This window comes from Stomoxys calcitrans, chromosome 4 (assembly GCF_963082655.1).
Source record: "Stomoxys calcitrans chromosome 4, idStoCalc2.1, whole genome shotgun sequence".
Classification (NCBI taxonomy): Eukaryota; Metazoa; Arthropoda; class Insecta; order Diptera; family Muscidae; genus Stomoxys; species Stomoxys calcitrans.
In genome coordinates, this window is record NC_081555.1 from 51,893,710 (window position 1) to 51,920,247 (window position 26,538).

The 26,538-nt window shown below is 36.6% G+C and overlaps 1 protein-coding gene and 1 long non-coding RNA gene across 4 annotated transcripts in view; one reads left to right on the top strand and one right to left on the bottom strand.

Moving 5' to 3' along the window:
* Nucleotides 1-26,538, bottom strand: part of LOC106081420 (uncharacterized) — a 334,294-nt gene that overhangs the window by 136,054 nt on the left and 171,702 nt on the right. The gene's annotated exons all lie outside the window — the stretch shown is intronic.
* Nucleotides 2,755-4,085, top strand: LOC106081425 (uncharacterized). The gene is made up of 3 exons (XR_001220363.2): nucleotides 2,755-2,968; nucleotides 3,052-3,821; nucleotides 3,887-4,085. It is a non-coding gene; the product is annotated as an uncharacterized LOC106081425 (long non-coding RNA).

Below are 26,538 nucleotides of genomic sequence, written 5' to 3' on the forward strand. Positions count from 1 at the left end.
CTGTTATGTCTCTTTATATATGGAGTTTTATCGGAATCACCCATAAGGTGTGACAATTTGTTCGGAAAATCCAATGGATGAGGTTCAAGATTGAAGGATCTCCACGGAGCACTCCTTCTCTGTCCATCGCTACAATACAATAGCACGGCCATCGATAACTTCGAAAAGCTCCTGAACAAGGCGAAAACAAACTGGAAAAAAAGACTACTGTTCCTTAATGGAATGTTCATGGGCAAATTTTCTTTTGCCACGCAGGAAAAGACTTGGGCAAGAAAATTTATATTGTCCAAGCTAAAATAAATTAATGACAATGTCAATAGGATTTCGACTGCAATAGTGGGGTCTTTTGAAGATAGTGCTAAGGGAAGACTAGAGGAGCTTCCAACAATTTAAAGTCAACCGGATCTGTTCGAATAATTCCGGCGATACCAGCGTGGCCAGAACTTCCATATTTGGTATTTATATCCAAGCCCGACAAGGCAAGTTATGTAACACTAAAGGCCTACAGACCTATAAACCTTACGTCCTTTCTACACAAAACCCTGGAACGTATTGTGGTGAAGACTGCGCCGCGCAAGGTTGGGCAGAATAGAAGAATCCTTCGATACCAAGACATTGGCAGTGTGCATTGAGACCAGGTGGGCTTTTAACAAACGTGAGGGCCAGCATGCTGATCCAATCCTTAAACCAGTAGGGGTGGATCGGGTTCTTACAGACTGGAAAAACCATATGCTAAGGAAAAGGTGGATTAATTGTGGGCTCCATGACATAACGGATGATGACTACTACGCAGATGATGTATAATACTTCTAAAGGGCAGGGATTCATAGTATAGCTGATGTATGCAAAAGGTCAAAAGAGTCCTGGAGATGGCATACAACTGGACTAGACCTAGGGGTCTCAATGTTTACCCAGAGTGGACTATCGGGAGCATATCGAGAAAGATTGACGGTTTGGGGCACCATGTAGAATGCTCGTAGGCTCAAAATGATGTCTGCCTTATTAGACCAATACTTACTTGGGCTTCAGTAGTTTGGTTAAATACGTTCAGAGAACATGTTGTCTTGCCATAGGCCGTGCGATGAAGACCACTCCCGCAAGGGCCCTGGAGACTATTCTAGATATCCAACCCATAGACATTCAGATTAAGTGTGAGGCAGCCACAGCGGTTATGAGGCCTTTGGCGATGGGAGAATGGATAGAGGATAGGAGCAATATAACAAATGGAAGAGGTTTCGGATCGGATACCTGAGACCACACTTGACATCGAATGCACAGATCTGTGGTATTGCCACAGAATGGATCAAAGCTAGCGAAGAGAGTGGGCCTGGGGGTCTACATTGAGAATTCAGAGACTGAGATCTGATCATTATATCCTACAGGTGGAGATGATCACACGCATGATCACAGTATAAGTGGCGTGGTGATAATGGTGTAAACCCGTGGACGTTTAGTGTGAACATTTTTACGGACAGCAAACGGGCCATCGGGACTATAACAACAAAAAAACTAAGGTCACGAATAGAAAGAGGTTAACGCCTTCTTTGAGTATGGGGCAATGCGAATTGTTTGAGTGCCGAACGATTTGGCCGTAAAGGCCAAAAGGCTGCCGTCAATGAACTTGGATGATCCGAAGGCTTTCGGGGAAACGCAGTCCAAGTTAAAAGTATGGGCTACGATAGCGCTAGTAACACCGTAGAATAAGCGAAACAGTCGGTAGGACTACGAAAATCCCATGGAGAGACATGCATCGTGAGAACAGAGGGCTATTACTGAAAGAAAGTAATAAGGAGATCAGCATAGTTTTCGGTGTCATAAAGGGACATATTGGCAAGTGAAGGCATGGGTAGGGCCTGTGGTGAAGATGAGGAGTTTTTCGACATGCCCATTGCCCGGCTTTGGCTGCAACAATAACAGTCAGGAACCGACTATGGAGATCAATTAGGAATTTTGTTAGTAGCACGAAATTCCTGATTTTAAATTGTTGTCGATGTTACTTTTCAGTATTTGGAGCTTACAACAAGACGATTATTGGCTAAAGTATATGCCCATAGTAGCATGGGCGAACTAATATCCCCACCCTCTTTTCAACGTAACCTAAGCCTCGTGTTAGAAGTGCTACAGCACACATTCATATTTTCCCATGAACATTCCATTAAGGAACAGGGGAAACTTTTCTCAAACCCCCTTTTAATGTCAAGTCCGAATGGCGTGCCGCTTAGAGAAATTTGAACATGGCTGGATACCTTACAAATGTTATCCCTTACCGGGGGTTCAACGTCAAAGGCGAATATGCTATTGGGTTGCCCAAAAAGTAATTGCGGATTTTTCATATAGTCGGCGTTGACAAATTTTTTCACAGCTTGTGACTCTGTAATTGCATTCTTTCTTCTGTCAGTTATCAGCTGTTACTTTTAGCTTGCTTTAGAAAAAAAGTGTAAAAAAAGTATATTTGATTAAAGTTCATTCTAAGTTTTATTAAAAAGACATTTACTTTATTTTAAAAAATCCGCAATTACTTTATGGGCAACCCAATATAACCATCTCCACAAAAAAGGCCAACTTGAACTTCTTAAAGGGTTCTAGTAAGGTTCGAGTAATTCTAAAAATCAAATTACGTGTCCCCTAACCAAGGTGTTAGATGTCAAAGACGGCTATGACCTTCTTAAAGGGTTCTAGAATAGGAAAAGAGTTGACATTTTTTATGATTTAAAAACGACTTAGAAAACAAACTCCATGCTGTCATAGATAAAACGAGTAATTCTTAAAATCAAATTACGAATCCCAAAAGGAAACTTATTACAAACTAACTACAATCTGTTTGCAAACTTTTCAAGTTCAAGTCACATTATCAAAGTTTATTATTGAAAAACAAAACAAAACTGACATACAAAAACGTGAAATCCTGACTAGACCAGACGTTTCGAGCAACAGATGTTTGCCATGTTCGCCACAAAGATCCAACAGGGTAAGTAAAAGAAAGAGGAACAGCACTTAGTGTCCAACAATTTATGTGAGGCTCGTGCTCAAGTAGTTACCACTTTGTGATAGGTATCTGGCTTCTTTTTTCCTCGCCAAGCTGGTTAAGCATTCAAGGAGATGAAAACCTCAAGCCTACAAATGGACTGGCATATCAAAGCCATGGCCGTTCCATACCCTGATGACGAGAACAACTATACTATTGATGGTGCTGATGATGCGGATACTATGCCGCCCAAAGCCTCCAATGTTGCATATAAAATGATGATAATCACCATCATTATGATCATCATGATGACATTGCACAAATAAGCGAGCAACCACTTCGTCTACTTGGCTGCTACAACTGTTTTAGGTTTTTATCCAACACAGAGAAAAAATACCTTAACTAACTTGGTGGCTGCGATATGTATGTGCTCGTATGTACCTATGGATAGTTTTTTCTTTTGCCTTCCCAAAGACATGCTATTGTGGAGCAACTGCATTGTGTGGACGCGGAATTTTGTGATACCCACTGACTACTGGTATTTAATAGCCATGATTTGGAAAATTAAAGGAAAATGTATGATGTTGTGTCATAAAGATTACAAAATGAACATTTGATATGTTGAAATGCTGCAAAGCAAATGGAAACAGAATGAGAGAAACGGACATGACTACATACCGAAAAACATCTTGCAAACAGTAGGAAAAACAAAGATTCAAGAAATGTACATGATGTATAATGTTGCTGAATAAAAACGAAGCATTAATTAACCCCCTTCGGCTAGAAAGATCCGCTTGAAAATTTTTTTACTCGGTTTATTAGGTAAAAGAAATGGTAGACTTGCACCACTTTCCATGTGAGCAAAAAAATTCAATATCTATAGTTTGGAACTTCATCAAATTCGATATTTCATTTGTCCAGATAAGCAAAATTCGATGGCAATCAGACAGAAGATGCGACTTGTTCTTTGATGCAAGAATACAAAGACAGACAGACGGAAATAATAATTCGTATCAGGATGCCATTCTATGTTGACCTGTATACCAAGCAATGGGTCTAGCATTTCCCCTACTTAGTATTGTAAACATATGCATATGCTGGGTGTATCAAAGCAGTGGTGTAGCGTACACAAAAAGTGAGGAAAGACTAAAGATGGTTTGAGTCGACTGTATACAGAAAATAATTTTCAGAAAATGTTTTCGATTAAAAATTTGAATGACACTAATTATGTGTTTTATTAAGAATTAATTGACTCAAGAACTTTGTGATTGAACTTCAAATGTAGCAAAAATAGCAAAAATGTTTGCTAAAAACGACAGTTGTTGTCCGCTGACAATGGGAAAGCAGGCACGAATACTGTTTCAGTACACAAAGGGCTGCTGTTCAAGCAAACATTTCAGTCTGCTATAAACAATATCTGCTGTTCCAACTACGAAATCGGCTAAAATATTGAACACGTTTTACTGTTGAACAGGCAACAAATTTTTGCTACGAAAGTAAATCCATTGCACTGCTTTGTGGGCGAGTATCTATTGCATCGAATTTCACATATAGTATTTTACTCTTCCATTTTATTTTATTTAGTTTTTATACCCTCCACCGTAGGTATACTAGTTTCGTCATTCTGTTTGTAACACCTCAAAATATGCTTCTAAGACCCCATAAAGTATATATATTCTTGATCGTCGTGATATTTTAAGTTGAACTAGCTATGTCCGTCCGTCTGTCTGTAGAAAGCACACTAACTTTTGAAGGAGTAAAGCAAGCCGCTTGAAATTTTGCATAAATACTTCTTATAGGTGTAGGTCGATTGGGATTGTAAATGGGCCAAATCGGTCCATGTTTTAATATAGCTGCCATATAAACTGATCGTGGGTCTTGACTTCTTGAGCCTCTAGAGGGCGCCATTCCCGTCCGATTTGGCACGTCGATATTTGATATCGATTACAACAACTGTGCTAAGTATGGTCAAAATCGGTTCATAGCCTGATATAGCTGCCATATAAATTGATCTTGGGTCTTGACTTCTTGAGCTTTTAGAAGGCGCAATTCTAATCCGATTTGGCTGTAATTTTGCATGAGATGTTTTATTATGACTTCCAACGACTGTGCTGAGTTTGGTCAAAGTCGGTTCATAACCTGATATGGCTGCAATATAAACCGGTATGGGGTTTTGACTTGACTTGAGCCTCTAGAGGGCGCAATTCTCATCCGATTTGGGTGTCATATGGCACGTGGTGTTTTTGTGTCATTTCCAACATTTGTGCAAAGTATGGTCCAAATCGGTATAGGTGCCATATAAACCGATCTTGGATCTTGACTTCTTGATCCGCTAGAGGGCGCAATTATCATCGGATTTGGCTAAAATTTTGCGTGAGGTGTTTAGTTATGACTTTCAATAACTGTGCTTAGTATGGCGCAAATCGGTACATAACCTGATATAGCTGAAATATAAACCGAACTTCTCATCCGATTAAGCACAAATACGTGTGCAATATGGTCTGAATCGATCTATAGCTTGCTACAGTTCCCATATAAATCGTTCTCCCGATTTTGCTTTTACAAGGCGCACTTCTTATCCGAATGAACTGAAAAATTACACAATGACGTCTGCAATGCTCAGCATTTAATTCATTTGTGGTCCGAATCAGACTATAATTTGATACAGCTTAAATAGTGTAACAGTTCTTATTCATTATTCTTTGTTTGCCTAAAAAGAGATACTGCGCAAAGAACTCGACAAATAGATATGATTCGGCCCGGCCGAACTTAGCACTCTCTTACTTGTTTATTTTATAAAGTGTTTACCAATAGGGACTTGACAACTTTGAATTTAATTTCTGACCGCACTCTAATGCTAATCATCGAACTATCACTGTCAATTTATTCAGTAAACTCAATATGTTCACCATGGCAAAGTACACGAACGCACAATGTCTGCAAATCATACAAATGTACTACTGGAATTCGGAGTCGGTGACTGCTCTTTAAGAGCATTTATCCCAATAACATTAACTTAGTGACGAAGCTCATTTTTAGGTTAATGTGTTCGCCAGTAAGCAAAATATGCGTCATTGATCGTGAAAATCCGCATGTGCTTCACGAATCAACACTTCATCCCCAAAAATAACTGTTTGGTGCGGTTTGTATGCTGGCGGCGTCATTGGGCCATACTTATCCGTCGACAATGCCAATTTCCACGTTGCCGTGAAAGGAAAACGCCATCGCACCATGCTCACTGATTATTTTTTGGCCTAAATTGGAAAATATGAACCTGGATGACGTGTTGTTTCAACAGGACGAAGTCACAAGCCACACAGCACACTTTACAATCGATTTATTGAAAAGTAAGATTGATGAACATGTTACGTCAAGAAATGGCCCAGTCGATCGGCCGCCTCGTTCGTGCGATTTGATGATTCATTGGTCTATGCCAACAAGGCGAAGACGTTGGAAGAGCTAAGAGCCAACATTGAATGGGAAATATCGAACGTTTCGACTGAAATTTATGGCCGAGTCGTTGATAATTGTGTTTATACATGGACAGATGCTAACGTGGCCGCAATGGCCATATGAACGAAGTCAAGTTCCATTCATAAATGTTTTGACTGTACTTCAGGCCGAAAATAAAATTTTTGAAATATCTCAAATGGTTTGGGTTTTATTTAAAAAAAAAAAAAAAAAAGTAAAAGCGTGCTATGTTCGGCCGGGCCGAATCTTGGGAATTCTCCACCATGGATTCCGCTAAAAATGTATGCAAAATAAATTTAGTTGAAGTTCATAATATTCTTCTACATAACAAACTTCTGTAAAAAAAGCAAAAGTTAAAGCTTCGAGGAGCCGAACAAGGATGATCTAGAGATCGGTTTATATGGACAAGAATTCAAATCGGGAGACCGTTTTATATGAGAGCTATATCTAAATCTGAACCGATACGGACTATTTGCAATCCCTAACGACCTACATCAATAGTAAGTATCTGTGCGAAATTTCAAGCGGCTAGCAATATGCTTTCGTGAGTTCGACAATCGGATGGATGGACATGACTAGGTCGACTCCGAACGTCGAGACGATTAAGAATATATTATGCTTTATGAGGTCTTAGACGAACATTTGAAGGTACTACAAACGAGTAACTAGATTAGTATACTTCCATCTTATGGTGGTGGGTATAAAAAGAAGTTGTCAATTCCTTATTAGAAAATTCAATATTACGTTTCATTTTTACCCACCAACAAAGGATGGGGGGTATGTTCATTTTATCATTTCGTTTGCAACACATCGAAATACCAATTTCCGACTCTATAAAGTGTATATATTCTTGTTCGTCATAAAAATCTATGACGACCTAGCCATGTCCGCCCCTCGGTCCATCTGTCCATTTATCCGTCTGTCTGTTGAATTCTTTAAAAATAGGGATATTGTGCTTAAACTTTGAACAGATTCTTTTTTGTCCATAGACAGATTATAGACCGATCTGCCTTAGGCCCATTAAAGCTACATTTATTATCCGATTTTGCTGAAATTTGAGACAATGAGTTTTATTAGGCCTCTCGACATCCTTGTTCAATGGGGCCTAGATCGGTTCAGATTCCGATATAGGTGCCATATAGACCGATCTCTTAATTTGGAGTCTTGGGCCCATTTATTGTCCGATTTCGCTGAAAATTGGGATAGTAAGTTATGTTAGGCATCACAAAGTTTAAATGTAATTTGGCCCAGATCAGTCCAGATTTGGATATAGCTGTCATATATACCGATTTAAGGTTTTATGCCCATAATAGAAATTTGGTGTAGCGAGTTTTGTTAGGCTTCCCGATATTCCTGTTCAATACGGCCCAGATCTGTCTAGATTTGGATATAGCTGTCTCATATTCCGATCTCCCGATTTAAGGTTTTAGGCCCATCAATGTTAGGTTACAAATGAGTGGTAGTCTGCCATCAGACTCATTAAGACGTTTTCGTCCATTGTGATACTCGTACCACAGGGACAGAAGAAGGAAGATGCTTTCTAGTTCCTACTGTTTAACCATCAAGATCGCTTTAAAAAGCACAACTACTTGCAAATGTTTACATCTGCTAAATCAGGCAGGCTCTCAAAGAAATGAGAATCTGCCATTGCGGCAAACACGCACAGAAAGTGAATTTATTAACCGATTTCTCTTTAATTTTTAATTTAAGTTACAATGAGTTGCGTTAGGACCCTCCACATTCGTTCCGAGTATGGCCAAGATCGAGCTATATACATATTCGACATATGTGCCGACGTCCCGATTTAAGTTCTTGGAACAATAAAAGCAAGTTCATTACTCGATATCGTTAAAATCTCTCATAATGGGCTGTGTTAAGCTCCTCGACATTCGTTTTCTATATGGTTCAGATCGTTCTATATTTGGATATAGCTGTCATATATTGGGTTGCCCAAAAAGTAATTGCGAATTTTTCATATAGTCGGCGTTGACAAATTTTTTCACAGCTTGTGACTCTGTAATTGCATTCTTTCTTCTGTCAGTTATCAGCTGTTACTTTTAGCTTGCTTTAGAAAAAAAGTGTAAAAAAGTATATTTGATTAAAGTTCATTCTAAGTTTTATTAAAAATGCATTTACTTTCTTTTAAAAAATCCGCAATTTCTTTTTGGGCAACCCAATACATATACCTATCTGCCGATTTAAATTCTTAGGCCCATAAAAGGTGCATTGTTAACCGATGAATGTGGTAAAATGAATTGTGTTTGACCCTTACACAGCCTTCCTTTATATGGTGGAAATCGCACTATAATAATATATAGCTACTATGGGTTCATAATTGATGCATTTCGTTTATAAGAATTCGAAGTTTTGATCTGCGATCCCATCAAATGTATATATTTTTGGATGTGGGCCCCATATAAACAGATCCCCTGATTTCACTTCTTGGGCCCTTAGAAGTCGTAATTTTTGGCCGTTTTCGCTGAACATTTGCCCGGTTTGGCATCTTGTGCCTTTGGAGGCCACAATTGTTATCAGATTTGGTTGAAATTTTGCACATAATGGTCTGTTACATGGGGTATTCCCCACGCCTTTTCAAAGACGGGAATTCCTGGGAAAATTTTACATTTTTATCCGGGAAAACGGGTATTAACAATATGGTCATTCTGATAGAGCTTAATATTTTTTTTAAGAAATTTAAAAAATGTTCTCCTAATAAATTGAAAAAAGGCTGGAAAACTTCCTGTTATCTTCAAGATGATCTCTTAATTGTCGCTTTTAATGAGGGTGAACACATGAAGTTAAACAAAATAGTTGAAGTGTAAAGTTTAACAATACTAATAACGATATCGATGATTTTTGGACCGACCAACATCAATAAAAAATAGTTTTTTGCTAAATTTGGAGTGGATAGTTTTATCCGTTCGAAAGATGCGTCCTTCCAACATACGAATCTTATGAACAGAGTTATTAAGTTAGTGTATCACTACCCATTGCTGTACGATTGGAAACGACAAAGTATTGCGACATTAATTCGAAAGGAATTTACTCCATGAAATGAAAACGAAATTGCAAACGCCTTCTCAAGTTGAGCACTCAATAAAAGAATTGAGTGAAAAGGTGATAACTTTTAATAATGGATACTCTTTCATTATGGGGCTTATATTACTTTTATTTAAGCTTAGTAAGTCGTATTTCAGCTAAACCCATAAAAATTTTTTAGCACGGCGGTCACAAATTGACCACGTTCGTTCAGAAAAGTGAAACAACACACAGATGTTATCAGATCAACCATAAACGTCCACACCAGTTCACCTTCTGACAACGTCTAGTGCAGAATTATTTTTAAATATTGCAAATAGTTTTTTTGTACTGCTAAGTATCGAACCTGTATTCATTTCATTCCATCGAATATTTATTGTACAAACGCTTTACCACATTGCACTAAAGCCGCCTATTTTCAAAACACTTTTTTATACCCTCCACCATAGGATGGAGGTTTACTAATTTCATCATTCTGTTTGTAACACCTCGAAATATGCGTCAGAGACCCCATAAAGTATATATATTCTTGATCGTCATGTCATTTTAAGTCGATCTAGCCATGTCCGTCCGTCTGTTTGTCGAAAGCACGCAAACTTTCAAAGGAGTAAAGCTAGGCTCTTGAAATTTTGCAGAAATACTTTTTATTAGTGCAGGTCGGTTGGGATATAAATGGGCCTTGACTTCTTGAGCCTCTAGAGGGCGCAATTATAGTCCCACTTGACTAAAATTTTGCACGTGGTGTTTTGGTATCACTTTCAACAACTGTGCTAAGTATGATTCAAATCAGTTCATAATCTGATATAGTTGTCATATTAACCGATCCGATTTGGCTGAAATTTTGCATGAGGTGTTTTGTTAGTATGGCACAAATCGGTCCATAACCTGATATAGCTGCCATATAAACCGATCCGGGATCTTGACTTTTTCAGCCTCTAGAGGGCGCAATTCTCATCCGATTTGGCAGAAATTTTGTACAAACGCTTTTCTCATAACTTTCAACATACGTGTCTAATATGGTCTGAATCGATCAATAGCTTGATACAGCTCTCATATAAACCGATCTCTCGATTTTGCTTCTTGAGCCCCTACAAGGCGCAATTCTTATCCGAATGAACTGAAATATTACACAATGACTTCTACAAAGTTCAGCATTCATTTATGGTCCGAATCGGACTTTAACTTGATATAGCTCCAATAGCATAACACTTCTTATTCAATATTCATTGTTTGCCTAAAAAGAGATGCAGCGCATAGAACTCGACAAATGCGATCCATGGTGGAAGGTATATAAGATTCGGCCCGGCCGAACTTAGCACGCTCTTACTTGTTTTTAATTCATTTGTACTTAAGGTTGCTATACATACACATTTTGTTGGGATGATGTTCACAACGGTCGGTGCATGAAACAACGCTTGTTAACAATATTTCCAACAACGGCTGTGTATGGTAATGACACTTTGGTGCATGATCCAACGTATTTTTTCTATCAGTATGGTATGGGCTGTAAAATTTTTAATTTAACATTGAAATGGAAATTGTTATCCTTAAAGCCTAGTACTGACTTCGACTTTTCACAGGAATAACTGTCAAAACTTACAAAAAAATAAAGATAATGCGACCACATTCCGTACAAGTGGTACTGAGTTCTATGAGCAAAATAGTAGCGATATGTCGCTGCATCAGGATATGTTTCCCACAATTTTAATTGCAAATGTAATTAAATGCTCACGAAATGGGCCGAATCAACTCTGCTTCTATACTGTTGTCTTTGTTGTGTGTTCTTGTTTGACGTTTGTGTTCTAACAAAGATAATCGAATTTCACAATAGTTTAATAGGCATTTTCGCTGGGAATGAAGTCAGTACTAGGCTTAACCTTTAGCCGAAAATAATCGTCAAAAAATTCATAAAAAAATTCAAGGGTAATTTCAATTAATATAATGTTTGAGGCCAAAATATTTGACTTATATGTAAACAAGATTTGGTCAACCTCTTTTCAATTTTGATGGTTATGGAAATAGAAGAACAAAATGTACCGGAAATTCCAGGAAACGTCGGGAATTAACATTTTTATTGCCGTTTAATCGAGATCGTAAAAAGCCGGGAAATGCAAAACCATATTTAGAACTTCCAACAACCATGCTTAGTACGATCCAAATCGATATATAACATGATACAACTTCCATATAAACCGGTTTTCCGATTTGATAACTTAAACCCCTGGAAGCCGCAGTTATTATACAATTTATTTGCATGTAGATTTCTGTTACGACTTACAATAACCGTGGCTAGTGTGATCCAAATCAATCCATCGCCTGATATGGCTTCCATATAAACCGATCTCTTGCTTTGAGATCTTGATAAACTGGAAGCGCATTTGCTATCTGATAGGGATGAAATGCTTTCACTAGTGTTCTGTTATGACTTCTAACATCCATGGTAAGTATGGTCCAAATCAGTACATGACCTGATATAGTACCGATCAGTCTTTACGGTCCCAAGAAGCTTAAATTTTTGGTTGTCTTGGCGGAAATTGTGTACTTAACGTGCCCATCAACTAAGTTAATTTTTGTATATTTTTAGCACAATCCATGGTGAAGGGTTCTCAAGATTCGGCCCAGCCTAACTTAATACGTGTTTACTTGTTGAATTAAATGTTTCCCAATTTCGATTGACTGTAGCAGATCCAATTAAAAATTAAAAGTGTCAATTAATTTCCTGATAGAAGTCGATTTTTATTTTTTTCTGTGTATAATGAATTTCGAACTTTGTGTCAGTAGTTGAGTTTTAAAATTATATGAATTGTTAGCTAAACCCTCTAATTTTGCTTGAAATTCAATTAATCTTAGCTATCACCATCGCCAATGGGTTAAATTTAACAAATCAAAAGACTGTTTCGTACACAATACCATGTCTCTCTGCTCATTTTTAATGTTCTATCCAATACTAATGCCACTCCTTTGTCAACCATCAAAATCCATAATAAAATAAGAACTCCTATACCGGAGGCACTAACAACATAAGCTTTTCTAATACTCGTATATCACAACTGTCACCTATGTCTCTGGAGACTTGGCAGCATTCAACGCAGGCCATAACCACTGCGAGTAATTGAAAATTCATTAGGCCATAGACTAGCTCTCAATGCACACACATTACCTAGAGCGCATTCGCTGAAAATCAATGGTAAAGAAAAAACAAATACAACATACACACCGAATAGCGGCACACAACACGAACAATTGTCATAAACACTTAGACAAAATTTACCGCATTGATGACTCCCCACCATTGGGACTAAGGTGGGTCCACATTTGAAGGAAAACCAAGCCAAACTTAATAAAACCCGGACTCTTCTGTTTGTGAACATTGACAACGATGACGACGACTACATTAAATTTGATGGCTGCTTTTGTTAGCATTGGAAGGTCCCAAAGAACCAGTTTGGCGTGTGCCAATTGATCTTTAACCACAAAATGTATTCGTAGCTTCCCCGGCTCCTATCTCTGTCTCTGTTTTTGTTAACTTTTGTTGTTCTTTGTAATGAGTTTACTTCAAATCTTAACACGTTTCTGGCATGTTTCTGTTTTTCTGCGTCGGTAAAACTACAGTGGGTACTTTGGCGTACACTGGCCTAAAAGTCTATTCTATGGTACATTAAGTTTGTATAACCACCACCGAAGGATGGGGTATGTTTATTTTGTCATTCCGTTTGCAACACATCGAAATATCCACTTCAGGCTCTTTAAAATATATATTTTCTTGATCGTCGTATAAATCAAAGATGATCTAGCCATGTACATCCGTCCGTTTGTCTCTTGAAGAGCTCGCTACAGTATTTAAAAGTAGAAATGTAGAGCTGAAACTCTTCTTTTTTCCATTTGGATGGGTTAATTTCGAATATATGGGGCCTATATCTTGATATAGCACCCATATAGACCGATCTGCCGATTTAAGATCTTAGGTCCATTAGATCGATGTTGGGTTCAATAAACGCCCATTTATTGACGGGTTTCGCTGAAATTTGGGACAGTGAGTAATGTTTGAACTCTCGACGTCCTTATTCCATACGGTTCAGATCGGTCCAGATTTGGATATAGCTGTCATATAAACCGATCTCTCGATTTAAGGACTTGGGTCCATTAAAGGCTGATTTATTGTCCGATTTCGCTGAAATTTGGGATAACGAGTTGTGCTAAGCCTTTCAATACGGCCCAGATCGGTCTAGATTTGGATATAGCTGTCATATATACCCAGCTCCCGATTTAAGGTTTAAGGCCCATAAAAGGTGAATTTGTTGACCGATTTTGCTGAAATTAAGCACAATGAGTATCGTTAGGATCCTTGGTATTCGCTCCGAGCAAATTGGTATTTATTTGGACATAGCTCCATATAGACCAATCTCTCAGTTTAATGTCTTGGGTCCATTAAACACGAATATTCTACTAAGGAACAGGGGCAAACTTCTCATATATTAATGAGAGCAGTCTGATTTAGGGACGAACTTCTCACATATCAATGAATGCAAGATCGGTTCAGATTTGGATGTAGCTGCCACACATACCGATCCCCCGATTTAAGGTTTTAGACACATAAAAGATGAATTTATTAACCAAATTTTCTGCAATTTGGCACAATGAGTTGCGTTAAGAACCTCGATATTCGTATCGAGCATGGTCAAGACTGGGCTATATTGAGATATAGCTTTCATATATACTGATTCCCCATTTAAATTCTTGGAAACATAAAAGCAAGTTTATAACCCAATTTCACTGAAATTTGACACATTGGGCTGTGTTAGGTTCTTTGAAATTTTTGCTCATTATAGGCCCAGATTCCTGATCTTCCGCTATAAAGCCTTGTACCTATAAAAGGCGCATTTATTGTCCGATTTCAACAAAATTATGATGTTATGAGGTCGGTAGATGCATTTCTAACCGACGAATTTGGTACTCAAATTTTTGTTAGAACTTTACATAGCCTTCCTGAATATGGTGAAGATCGGGCTATATTTAGATATAGCAGCTATGGGTTCATAAATGATTCATTTTTCACCGTACTATAAGGAAATATGGTTTATATATATATTCGAAGTGGTGGGGATGCAAAGTTCGGGCCGAATAAATCTTTCTACTTATTATAAATTGATCTTAAAATGTGTGGATAGCCATAACACAAACTATGTCTGTCAACCCTACTAAATCCCAGAATCCTTAGATTTTCAATATCTTAACGAGGTATAAATCGGATTTTTGTTAGGTTTTTGCCAACAATTTAGCTTTAATATAAATATAAGGATTTGCCATTTTGTTTAAAAAATGGATTGCCAGCAAAAAGTTTATTCATTGTGAAATGAATAGAAGCATAATGAAACTAAACATAAATCATTTGGCAATTGTGAATGACCAACTCCGAAAAAAGTGTGGTCAGCGAAGAACTTACGAAGCCTATGTTGTAAAGTGTGTATTTTAAATTTTTTACCAAGTCTTTAATACATAATCATATTAAATGTTGCTTCGGCAACTGAGACTTGTTAATTAGCTAAGGAAAGGATAATGAACAATACTTACATATCGATACATATATCTAAAAGCTAAGTTAAATCCGATAAGGATATTTAAAAGACGTACCTGAAAATAAATGCAAATTATAAGGTTAATATTTTATACAAAAGAAATACTTTAAAATTCACAAAATTTTTTATGTATTGTAATTATGTACTCGTCACTGGTCAATCACTCGTCAATTATGTACTCGCCACTGGCATATATCTCACACAAAACATTTTTTCCTTTTTTGTTTTGATTAAACAAAGAGCATTCGGTATGTTGAGCAGCTCGGTTGAGTATTGTTAAACCCGGAATGTGACCATTTTTAAACATCGCCATGCGAAGAATAAAGGAGTTTTGCAAAAGATATTTGTGTTTGTTGCTATTGGCATCGTTGGATAAGTTGGATTTGAATAAGGGAAGTAATATTTGGTTTGTTTTCTATTGCGCTTATGAATCAAGTCGTCTAAAAGAGCCCTGGTCATATTCAGATGTGTGCTTTACAACCTACTCTAGTTGGAATAGTTGTAAAGCAAAATGATCCATTTGACACCTCCCGCTATATATCTTGGTCGAAATTGAAATCGCGATACGGGAAACCAGTCAAATGCTACTAGCAAGAACACACTTTTGCTGACATTAAAATGTTTTTGCTATATTTATCTTTGAATAGAAAGCAATACACAATGGTCTAAAGCCGGACAATATCCTGCAATGGAATCTCAATTAAATACGTAATTTTATCATAAACAAATTCTTTTTCTTTACTTGTCGAACATTTATTTTACGGAAAATGAATTATTTGTTTGTGTGAAGATTAAATTCAAATGGAGTTGGAACAAACATAATGGAAATAAAATGTTTGGATCGTATTTATGGCAAACAAAACAATTTTATTTTTTTTTATTGTGACTGTGCTTCGTTTCGCTCCAATATTTCAGCCATAAATATAGAATTAATAAACGTAAGTTATTTTGTTTATTGTAAACCTCTTAGCAACTTTGACCACTTTACAGGAAACTTTCTTTAATTGTAATATCAAAAATTGTTGAATTGGAAAAGTCTTTCGATAGCCGCAAAGGATTATTCGCTTACCAGACCAAAAAATACAGCCATAGAAATTCTTTCATAAAAGAGAACAACACACAAATGAAAAATACAAAAAGTTGTTGTATGCTGCTGAGTATCGAACCTGTGTTCCATCCGTTCCATTGGACGTTTTGAAACACCTTAATACATTACACCACAGGCTGCTATGTACGTGCAATGTTTTGAGAATCATTTAAACCTAAGGTTGGTATATATAAACATTTTGCAGGGATGATGCTCATAATGGTCGGTGCATGAAACAACAACGCGTGTTCACAAAATCATTCACATTGGATGTAACATGATACAATCAAATACAAGGTAATGTCACTGGTCCAGTTGATTAAAAATTGAGGAATTTTACAGTTGTAAAGTCCCTATGAATTGTCGTATACATTTCAAATAAATGACATCCTAATAACAAAATGCAATTTCAAATTTAAAATTAAAAATATTTGAAGAATTAAAAATAAATGAAACATTTTGTGGTACATTTTTTTTATATTTTAAAAATGATAGGTTGACCTGGCTGGCTCTAATTTGGTCCACACCCGTGTGTCATTATTTTTTTAGCAACGAAAGCCCGTCGTTTCCAAAGGAAATGCTTCTGAGTTTTGTCGCCTTCCCCACCTACTCTGTTACTTGTAGCATCTCTCCTGTATACGTGTGCCCGTAGTGCTATATGGCCCATAGTTGTCCTAAAAGCTTTTAGGGTCAAAAATTCGTACTTCAATGTGTTGAAATGACGCCAACCTATAGTGGTTGTAACTGCCACAATATGAAGATATGTTGCACTAAAGAATGAACCATTGATATAACCCAAATCGGCCTGAAGTCCTCATCACAATGGTTAATAAAGGATCCGAATCTAACATTGTTGCACGCTCCTTTTAGTTGTCTGCAACATGATGAAACAAAAGATATCTGACAAGCGATTGGTTGGGTTTGTGGACAACGTTTCTTCATATTTATAATTGCAATTAGCTTTAAGACCGTATGCGGGAAAAATGATTCATTTGCCACTGGCTGTTTGTCTTCTCACATATCAATGAGTGCTGTCCGATTCTAGGTTAAGCTCAATGATAAGGGGCCTCCTTCTCCTCCTCCTTTTTATGGCCGAGTCCAAATGGCTTGCGACACCTCTTTGTGGACAAGTTCTTTCATGGAGGATGACCACTGCTAACATATTTTTAGACGCATTTAGGGTTTTTTTCTAAGAAATGCCAACATTTTGTGTTCAACCGCATAGAGAACCGTTTTTTTTTTTTTTGTAGATTATATCAAATCTTTGATGGAACAGATTTGTATTCCAATTTTTTGCTGTTAGGCATCTGACTATACCTTTTATTTGATTCTACCATGGATGTAAGGCTTCAAAATTAATTGAGTATCATAACATCAAAATAAATATTAATGAACTCAAAAAGATTTTAAGTTACCAGGTGATATATGCTTATAAATGTTGAAAGTTATTTTCGTTTATAAAACCAGTGGACGTGAGCCATAAATCCGAATTTAACCGTCAATGTTAAGTGGTTATTATGCAGAATTTATTAGAATTTGGTAATGCTATTGGATACCACCGTCTATTTTAAAGTTAAAAAAAAACTGTTATATAAAGACATGATAGTGGTCAATTACATAAAATAACCCCAGGGAATGATATCAGTCTTCAACCGCCAGACCATAATAAGGTCCTGCAGGCGGTGATTCGGGGAATACGGAATGCGTGAAGTGGTGTGGTGCTAACTCGACGTCCTCGAGTGTGAACATCTCTACCGACATTAAAATTGCCACGAACAGTCTTGCAGTGTATGAAAGAGATTAACGCCTTCTCTGAGGATGGCAAAATCCGCATCGTTTGGGTGCCGGACCATAACAATAGTAAGGTTGAATGAAAGGGCAGACAATTTTGCGGTGAAAGCCATAGGACTGCCATCAATAAACTTGGTTAACCCGAAGCCTTTTAGGTCGACGCAGTCCGAGTTAAGGCAGTGGGCAACGAATACGAATGCAACTTTGTGATCAGCGAAACGGTCGGTAGGACGGCGAAAATCCTATGGGAGGATCCAGATCGTGAGAAGATGAGGCTATTGCTGAAAGGAAGTAAGAAGGAGGTCAGTATAGCTATTGGTATCATAACGGGACATATAGGACTACGAGCTCACTTATATAAAATCGGTGCGGCAAGTGATAGCATGTGTAGGGTATGCGGGAAAGATGATGAGATGTAGGGCATGTGGGGAAGATGATGTGACATTGGACATTTCCTATGTTATTGCCCGGCTTTCGCGGCTAACAGACACCGGAACTTAGGTGAAGACACGATACCAGACATGAACCAACTTGGGGGAGTGGTATCGAAAACAATTAAGGATTTTGTAAGTAGCCTAACTTAAAATTTCCTTTTTAGAGGTTACTTTATAGTGTTTAGAGCACACAACAAGCCGATTATCGGCTTAGGTGTATGTCCATAGTGGCATGGGAAGATTAATATCTGCGCCCTCTTTTCAACCTAACCTAACCTATAAATAAATAATAATCAGTTGAAAATCCGAATTAAGATTTTATTTATAAAGAATGTAAGGTATTATATGACACAAATTCTTACATTTATTTATTACAAAAAATTGTGTACATTCATCATAATAAAGTAACAAAATTTTTCACTTAAGAAGTTTATTTGCCTTTAAGCAAAACGAATTAATTTTTTTTGTGTATAAAAAAGTGTGCTGACAATAGCAAACACTATCTGCTGACTGTTAGAAACACATGTCGCCCCAATTACAGCAAGCTAAATGCTTGCAATTTAAGAACAGCCGGCTGTTTGCTAAAAATTACTGCACCATAATTTATGATAAAGAGTTTATATGGAGGGCAAACTAAAATAAAGTCAAATAAAATAAAATGAAATAAAGAATTGTCAGTTCAACAGTAATACGTCTTAAATTTTTAGCAGATTGTTGCATTTAGGAAAACAGAAACTTTTTTTAGTTAGAAATAGCAGGCGGAAATGTTTGCTCAAATAGCAGTCCTATGTCTGTTTCCTATTTTCAGCAGACACATACTGTTGTTTTAACAAACATTTTTACTATGTATATTGAATCACAAATTTCGTTGAGTGAACTTATACAACGGACGAATTTAGTGCAATTTGTACTCACAAACTTTCGTAGAAATCGGTATACTGGCAAGTATGTTATTTATATGACTTCTAAAGCTTCTTTAAAATGCGGAAGTTAATCATATTTGTGAAATTAATTTTGCTCATCAATAAAAAAAACAGCTGCACTTCCCATAACATTAACTTTTCTACGGTGACTAAGCGCAGAGCAATAATATGCATTTAAACTTCCACAGCTAACAGGACAACCCTTAGTTCATAGAACAGAAGAAAAATCCATCAAGTGTTCTGCAATATCTTCATAAAATAAAATCAATTTTCCGCATAAGACGGATATTCAACTCATACAATTCACTTCCGATTTCTTTATTTCCAGGCGTTGTCATATTAAAATCATCATACAGCACGTAGCAATGCTTCCGTTTTGTAGTGAAAAAAACTCTTGTGCCTACATTGTTGTTTTTACCGCTTGAGAATAGCAACGGAATTAAAAGAGTTGCAAGACCTTGGCCATGACAAAATAATCAACCAACTTGTAATAAATTGAAAATTGAGGGAAGATGTAAATCGTCCAATCAACCTATAGTAGATGTCATGAAGTACAATCACTAAGGATATTAGTTAACAAGACATGAAAGATGTAAAGACCAACATTAATAATTATGTATGTACATTCACATGTGTATTCATGTAGTAATGCTGACAGAATGATCCAGATAGTTGTGTGAGTGTCTGTCAGTTAATTATGAATATTATGTCGACCATGAGTTGTAGCAATTATTTGCTGCAATTCCATAGAAGCTAGAATAGATAATTATGGCTTGAAAAGAGATAAGATGATATTGCGGTAGCCTACTATGTTGTAATTGAGAAATCAATATAACTTTAATTATAAATTTCCGTACTATGGGACAAGCAAAGAGGCTTGGAAATGAAATCAATACATCATAGTGTTACAAATCAGTTTTACGAACTATATGATATGATTTTCTGTAGATCTAACCATTTACCCATATTGCATTCTCTTTGCAATCATCTTTTATGTGGTGTTAATAATATAGTAAAAAAATCCAAATCAAATTTGAAAATGATATGGAACGCGATTGATTGTCCGGAATACGCGTCCTCGTTAATTTATTTTTTTAGACATACAAAATTGCTCACCGGTTGACGGCTATTTTTAGAAATTAGACAGTAATTTGTAATTTATTTACACCCGTAGAGTAAGAATATAAAATTCTTATAATTAAAAAACGGATAATTTATCCAGCATATAGCATAGCAGCTGCGTGTTTGCGAGTCGAACAGGCAACTGACTGTCCCACTCATTCGATATTATCTGGAGTTCTGATGGTCTGTTGAAGTCTATTTCTGGACTTCAATGACAGAATCGAATTACGGCCAGAAGCCTGTGAGAAAGAATTATTTATTATTTTATTTATTAATAGATTGAATTCAAATTACAATTCAAGAATAGTATTTCATAAAGTTCTTAAATACAATCTATGTTAGGCTTAGCAAAAATGCTGTTAGCCGTAATACAATGCTTATCACTAAATTGTTGTTTGTTTCTATATGTTTCTTGCTTTTTCTTTTTCCATTTTGGTTATTAAAAACTGAATTCATTAATAATTAATTTTCTATACTTAGTACAATTTTCTATGTATTTATATAGTGATGAGTTATTCGTGCCATTTAATATATTTAATACTTCGGACTCATTAAGGGAATATTTTCCGAAATAACTTTTTCTAAATTCTCTGTATAGTGGGCAGGCGCCAATAAAGTGAAGTGTATTTTCATCTTGATCTGTATTACACATAGAACAAGTGCCATGGGTGTTACTTCTGAATGATCTCGAGTTAAGGTCGAGTAAACCACCTCTAGCTTTAATGATTAAGCTAGTAGCTCGTGAAGATAAGTCAGCAGTATGAAATGGAATTATATTATACTCAAGCACAGAATAAAGATCGTGGAACTGTGAATTTCTTGCATCTGATTCAAATTCACGTTGTTCTTGAATTCTCAGTAATTCTACTATTTTGTCTGAATACATGCATATCGGATTTGTAGCATTAGCAGGAATATATTGTAGGGTTTGGCAAATATTTGACCATTCTTTTGCCCATAATGCATTCAATTCTATGATTTTCTCCGCCAGCAAGCGGGGCAAGCGGTGAGAGCTAAGTCGCAATATTCTATTAATGTAGTTAAAATGGATTCTAAGAGTGTTACAAAACATAGAAGAAAATCCAGTTTCTAGATACAACATGTAATTTGGTGTATTATTAGGCAAATAAAGCATTTTCTTAGTAAAAAAGCGAAAGAGCTTCTCTACATCATCAAACCTTGTGTAACCCCAAACCTGTGCAGCGTAAAACATTATAGATCTGGAACATGCATCGAATATCTTCATCTTATTAGTTTTAGCAATACTAGGGTGACTTATATACTTCGACCATGTGCTATTTATGGCCAGTTTGGAATCCGCAAGCTTCTTCTGTAAGTGTTTTCTAAATGACAAATTGTAAGTTATTTCAACGCCCAGGTATGTGTAACTATTAACAATTTCAATATTCTGATTTCCAAAGCACCACCTTAAATTCGAAGAGATTCTAGAACCTCTACGAAAAACAAGAATTTTCGATTTAGAAAGGTTTACTTTCAAGCTCCACAACAAACAGTACCTCTCAAGTTCATAAATCATCTCTTGTAAGCCCAATGGAGAGTCAGATAATAGCACAATGTCATCGGCGTATAATAAGACTTTGACCGTAGTGTCCGCTACTCTTACACCACCAGGCAATATATAGGGAAGGTCATTCACGTATAACGAAAAGAGTATAGGACTGAGAATACAGCCCTGTTTCACACCAGATTCAACAGGAAAGTATTCAGAGAACGTACTTCCATCCCATACTCTACTTTCTGTGCCATCATACAGCATTCTTAATATAGTTACAAGTTTCGTAGATAGACCCTGACTAGATAGTTTATAAAAAAGGCTGTTTCTGGGAATCAAATCAAATGCAGAAGAGAAATCGACAAAAAACGCATATGTAATTTTGCCTTGTAGCTGGTTCAAAGAAACAATATTCACGAGGTTAAATATATTATCTATAGTAGAATACTCTCTTCTAAATCCAGCCTGAAATTCATTTAAAACATCGTGTCTCGTCAGCCAAAATGTTATACGGTTTAGCAGAACAGAGTTAAAAATTTTTCCGATAGTATCCAGAAGTGACAAACCTCTATAATTTGACGCCAAGTTTATATCACCTTTCTTAAATAGAGGTATCAATATTGACTTCTTGAAGGAAGTAGGAACATTTTCATGGAGGAATATCTTATTAAATACTACAAGTATTTCTTGCAGAAAACGGCGAGGAGCAAATTTATAAAATTCGTAAGGTATACCATCGTTCCCGGGGGCCTTATTCGATTTAAGTCCTTTTAAAACGGAGAGTAGCTCACAAAATTCAAAAGGGGAGTCTAAAAGTGGGTCTACATGAAACGGTATACACCAGCTGATAATTTTGGAATTATCTTCGTTAACTAGTAAAGAGTTAAAGTGTGCTAAGAAATCATCTGCGTCTAGATTTCCTCTACCCTTAACATTACGTTTATTCAGAGAATTTGCCAGATTCCACCAATCCTTGCTGCAGGAAACAGTATCTAGTTCTCTGAGGTTGCCATTGAAATATTGCAGTTTCTTCTCGTTACACATTCTATGAAACTTAGATCTGGATGAATAATAACGCCTTCTGTTGATAACAGTGTGTGACTTTCTGTATATCTTTAAATTTTTATGCATATTGGATCTTAAACGAAAGCACGTCCAATCGAACCACTGTGAGAAAGAATTTTAAGGCGAGTGCGGAATGCAGGTAGCACAGCAATCAAGTGAGCGACCGTTAGAAAAGAAGCCCTCGAGGATGAAGGACCGCTGCTTAGAACTGACAAAGTATTGATGGCACTATCTATCGATATTTAATTTTTACCTGAACATCGAATGATAATTTTCCTGTCGATACTATCGGCAAAGTTATTTTTTTTTTTGAAAATTGAACAAAAATCAGCAATCCGACATTGAATGTATACTATAAGATACATTACGCCTATAGAGGTCGCAATTTTCATCCGATTGGGTTAACATTTTGCACAATGATTTCTCTCATGACTTCCAACAGACTTTATTAAATTTGGCTTTGGCACATAGCGATTGTGCACTGATATTGCTTCTATATAAATTGATTTGCTGATTATTATACAAAACCATCATAGGATGGGGGTATACTAATCTAGTCATTCCATTTGCAACACCTCGACATTCTGATTCGATCTAGGCATGTCCGCCCATCTGTCGAATTCACGATAGTGGTCGAACGCGTAAAGCTATCCGATGGTAAATTTGCCCAGATACTAAATATTGGTGTAATTCGTCGGGGATTGCAAATATAAACCGATCGGGAGTCGCAATTGTTGTCCGATTTAGCTGAAATTGTAGAAGGAGTGTTTTGTTATGATTTCCAACAACTGCGCTAAGTAAGGACCGTATCGATCTATAATCTGATATAGCTCCCATAAAAACCGATCCCGATTTGATTTCCTTACTATTGAGTCGTATTTGAGTTCTTACAAGCCGCAATTTTTGTCCGATTTGACTGAAACTTTACATGTAGTGTTCTGTTATGACTTCCATTAACTGACAAACAAATCCACAACTTTATAATACCCTCTACTACGGTGGTGTAGGGTATACAAAGTGATCAGCTTGTGTCTACTTAACGAGTTGCAATTAGCAAATAACTCGCAGCTGTAGAGAACGCCAGGAATTAGATAAGTCTTTTCCAAGGGAGACCTAACCCGAAGTTGCGTAACCGATTCAGTAGCTCAAGTTGCAGCCAATTTCGAATTACGCTGATGAACGACAGAGTCGATATGATTACTACACGTCATGGTGCTATTATTAAACACGCATAAGTTCTTTGAATGAGGAACAATTTCCAAACTAATGTTGTTTATGAAAAATAGGACAACCTGCTTCTGACAACAACACAGTTAAACTTTGCAGGTTTGAGACACAGGATGACTCTTGACAGATCATGATAAAGCATACGTATATGACAAACTGAGTGCGGTGTGACAGATACGACAAAGTAAGACGAACTGACGTAGAAGAAAAATTGTAAAGATGTGTCATCTTATCATATAAGAAAGAATGATCCACAGTACTAAATGCCTTAGAATGATCAAGAAAGATAGGAAAATTGATTTTGCCACCCTCCAAATTGAGTAAGTTATTTATTCGAGATAAGGCCCGAAAGGTAATTGAAGAGAGATGGTCATCAATTTGGGCCTCTGAACGCTCCTATATTATGTGCTATAGTTGCCTAGAACTGAAGTTTCACACATTGTGTACGTCATGACGGATCACTTGCTAGTCTATTAGCAAGGTCGCAAATAACAATGCCTGCAGAAGATGTGTGCAATTCAAGAAAGAGGAACTGTGGAACATCAGCTGTGTACGTATCCTCCACTAGCAAACAAAAGAAGTTCCACTTTATGTCTTTAAAATCTTTTCTGAATTAGAGAACTTAAAAACCGTTTTATAACCAAGCGACCATTGGCATCAACTGGATAAAATGGAACTGTTTTACCGCAAGAGGCACATTATAACTTCAATTGAATCTTAAAATCAGGGCGGATGTTGTTTAATTTGTTTGTGAGGCCATCAGCATTAATGCAACATCCAATATAAGTTGCAATTGCCCTTCAACTCCTGGTTTAAATTGTAGTATGGCTGTTGGTAGTTTTTAAAAATATTCAAATTTGCAATACATATGTGCAACCAAATATTTTGACACGGTTTACTTGAAGTTTGCCGCTCAGTAATTACACCAATTATGTCGAAATACATCAGAGCCATGGATAATACTTGACATACATAACAAATGTACAAAATACTTTGTGCCTGGAAATTGAAATGTCAAAACAGACAAAAGACTTATAACACAAACCTGATAAACTCAAACGGGGGATATGGAGTTTTTCAACAAATCTTACCATAGAAATTGTTTCTCAATTTAAAATGCTTTTCTCTCTAAAAACCGTCTACTTAGCTATTGCTGATGGCAGTAAAAAAAAAAGAGTTCCCCGAGCACACAGGTGCTGCATTGTTGGTTCATTCGGCAATAAATGGCAGACCAAATTGCATTTTTTCTATGTTAGTTTGGAATGCCAGATATTTAACTTGACGAAATCTGTGCTATGGACTAATTACGTAGCTGTTACCCTCGTTCCAATTTTGCTCTCTGTTGAATACAAAGCAATTTATCCTTCAATTGGTTTTCAATACAATTTCTGAGATAGATGATTGTTCCTTAGCCAACTCAAAATAGATCTTAACATGAAACATTTTCTATGGGCACATGCAACTGTTGCTTCTAAAGTGGTACACAATTTGGTAGGAAACTTAGAGCAGCAATGTTTCCTATGGCATGTATTCGATCTTCACACTGCACTTTTTTTTGTTTTTTGCAGCTTGAGTTGTATGTCGAGAACTTACAAATCACGCATGCCGGAAAAGACCATGGAAATAGGTAGTTAAGCAAAAACAAAAATCTAAAATACGAATGACTTCGAAAAAATTTTTAAAAATTTTTTAAAAATCCATAACGGTTATTATAAATATTATTGTAACTGTAATGCTTTAGGCGAAAAACCAAACAGCATTGGCCAGTTGAAAAATTAACTAGACTTGGCTCGAAGCTAATGTAAAGTAAGCAAAGGCCAGTTAGGAGACTTTTACCATATTAACCTAATGAAAGTGTGTAAAATTATAAATCAAAACATACGAATGCCATCATTTATTTTGTTTATAATTACAGGGTTTCAAAAATAGCTCACATTTGGTGTTAACTTTACCCCTAATGAAGATTAATTTAGAGCGGTCGTCTGTTAAAGCCATGGATATAAAAAAAAACTATAGCGAGGCGTAAATTTATACAATATACTACCACCTTTTAAATATTGACTTTTGTCATCAGTTTATTTCGTCAGTATGCAGCTGCTTTGGCAAAATTTATTATGAACGAAGCCAGGTGTTCTGTTGCATCTTTTCTCTCATATACTTCGTTGCAATATACAGCAATTTGAGTAACTCATACAGTGACTGCCATTTACATTTATACAACTAAAGAGTTATGGCATGAACTTGGTTTAATCCTTAAACTAGAACAAGAAGAAGAGAGTTAAGTTATGCAGGGCCGAATGTTGGGTAGCCACCACCATGGATTCT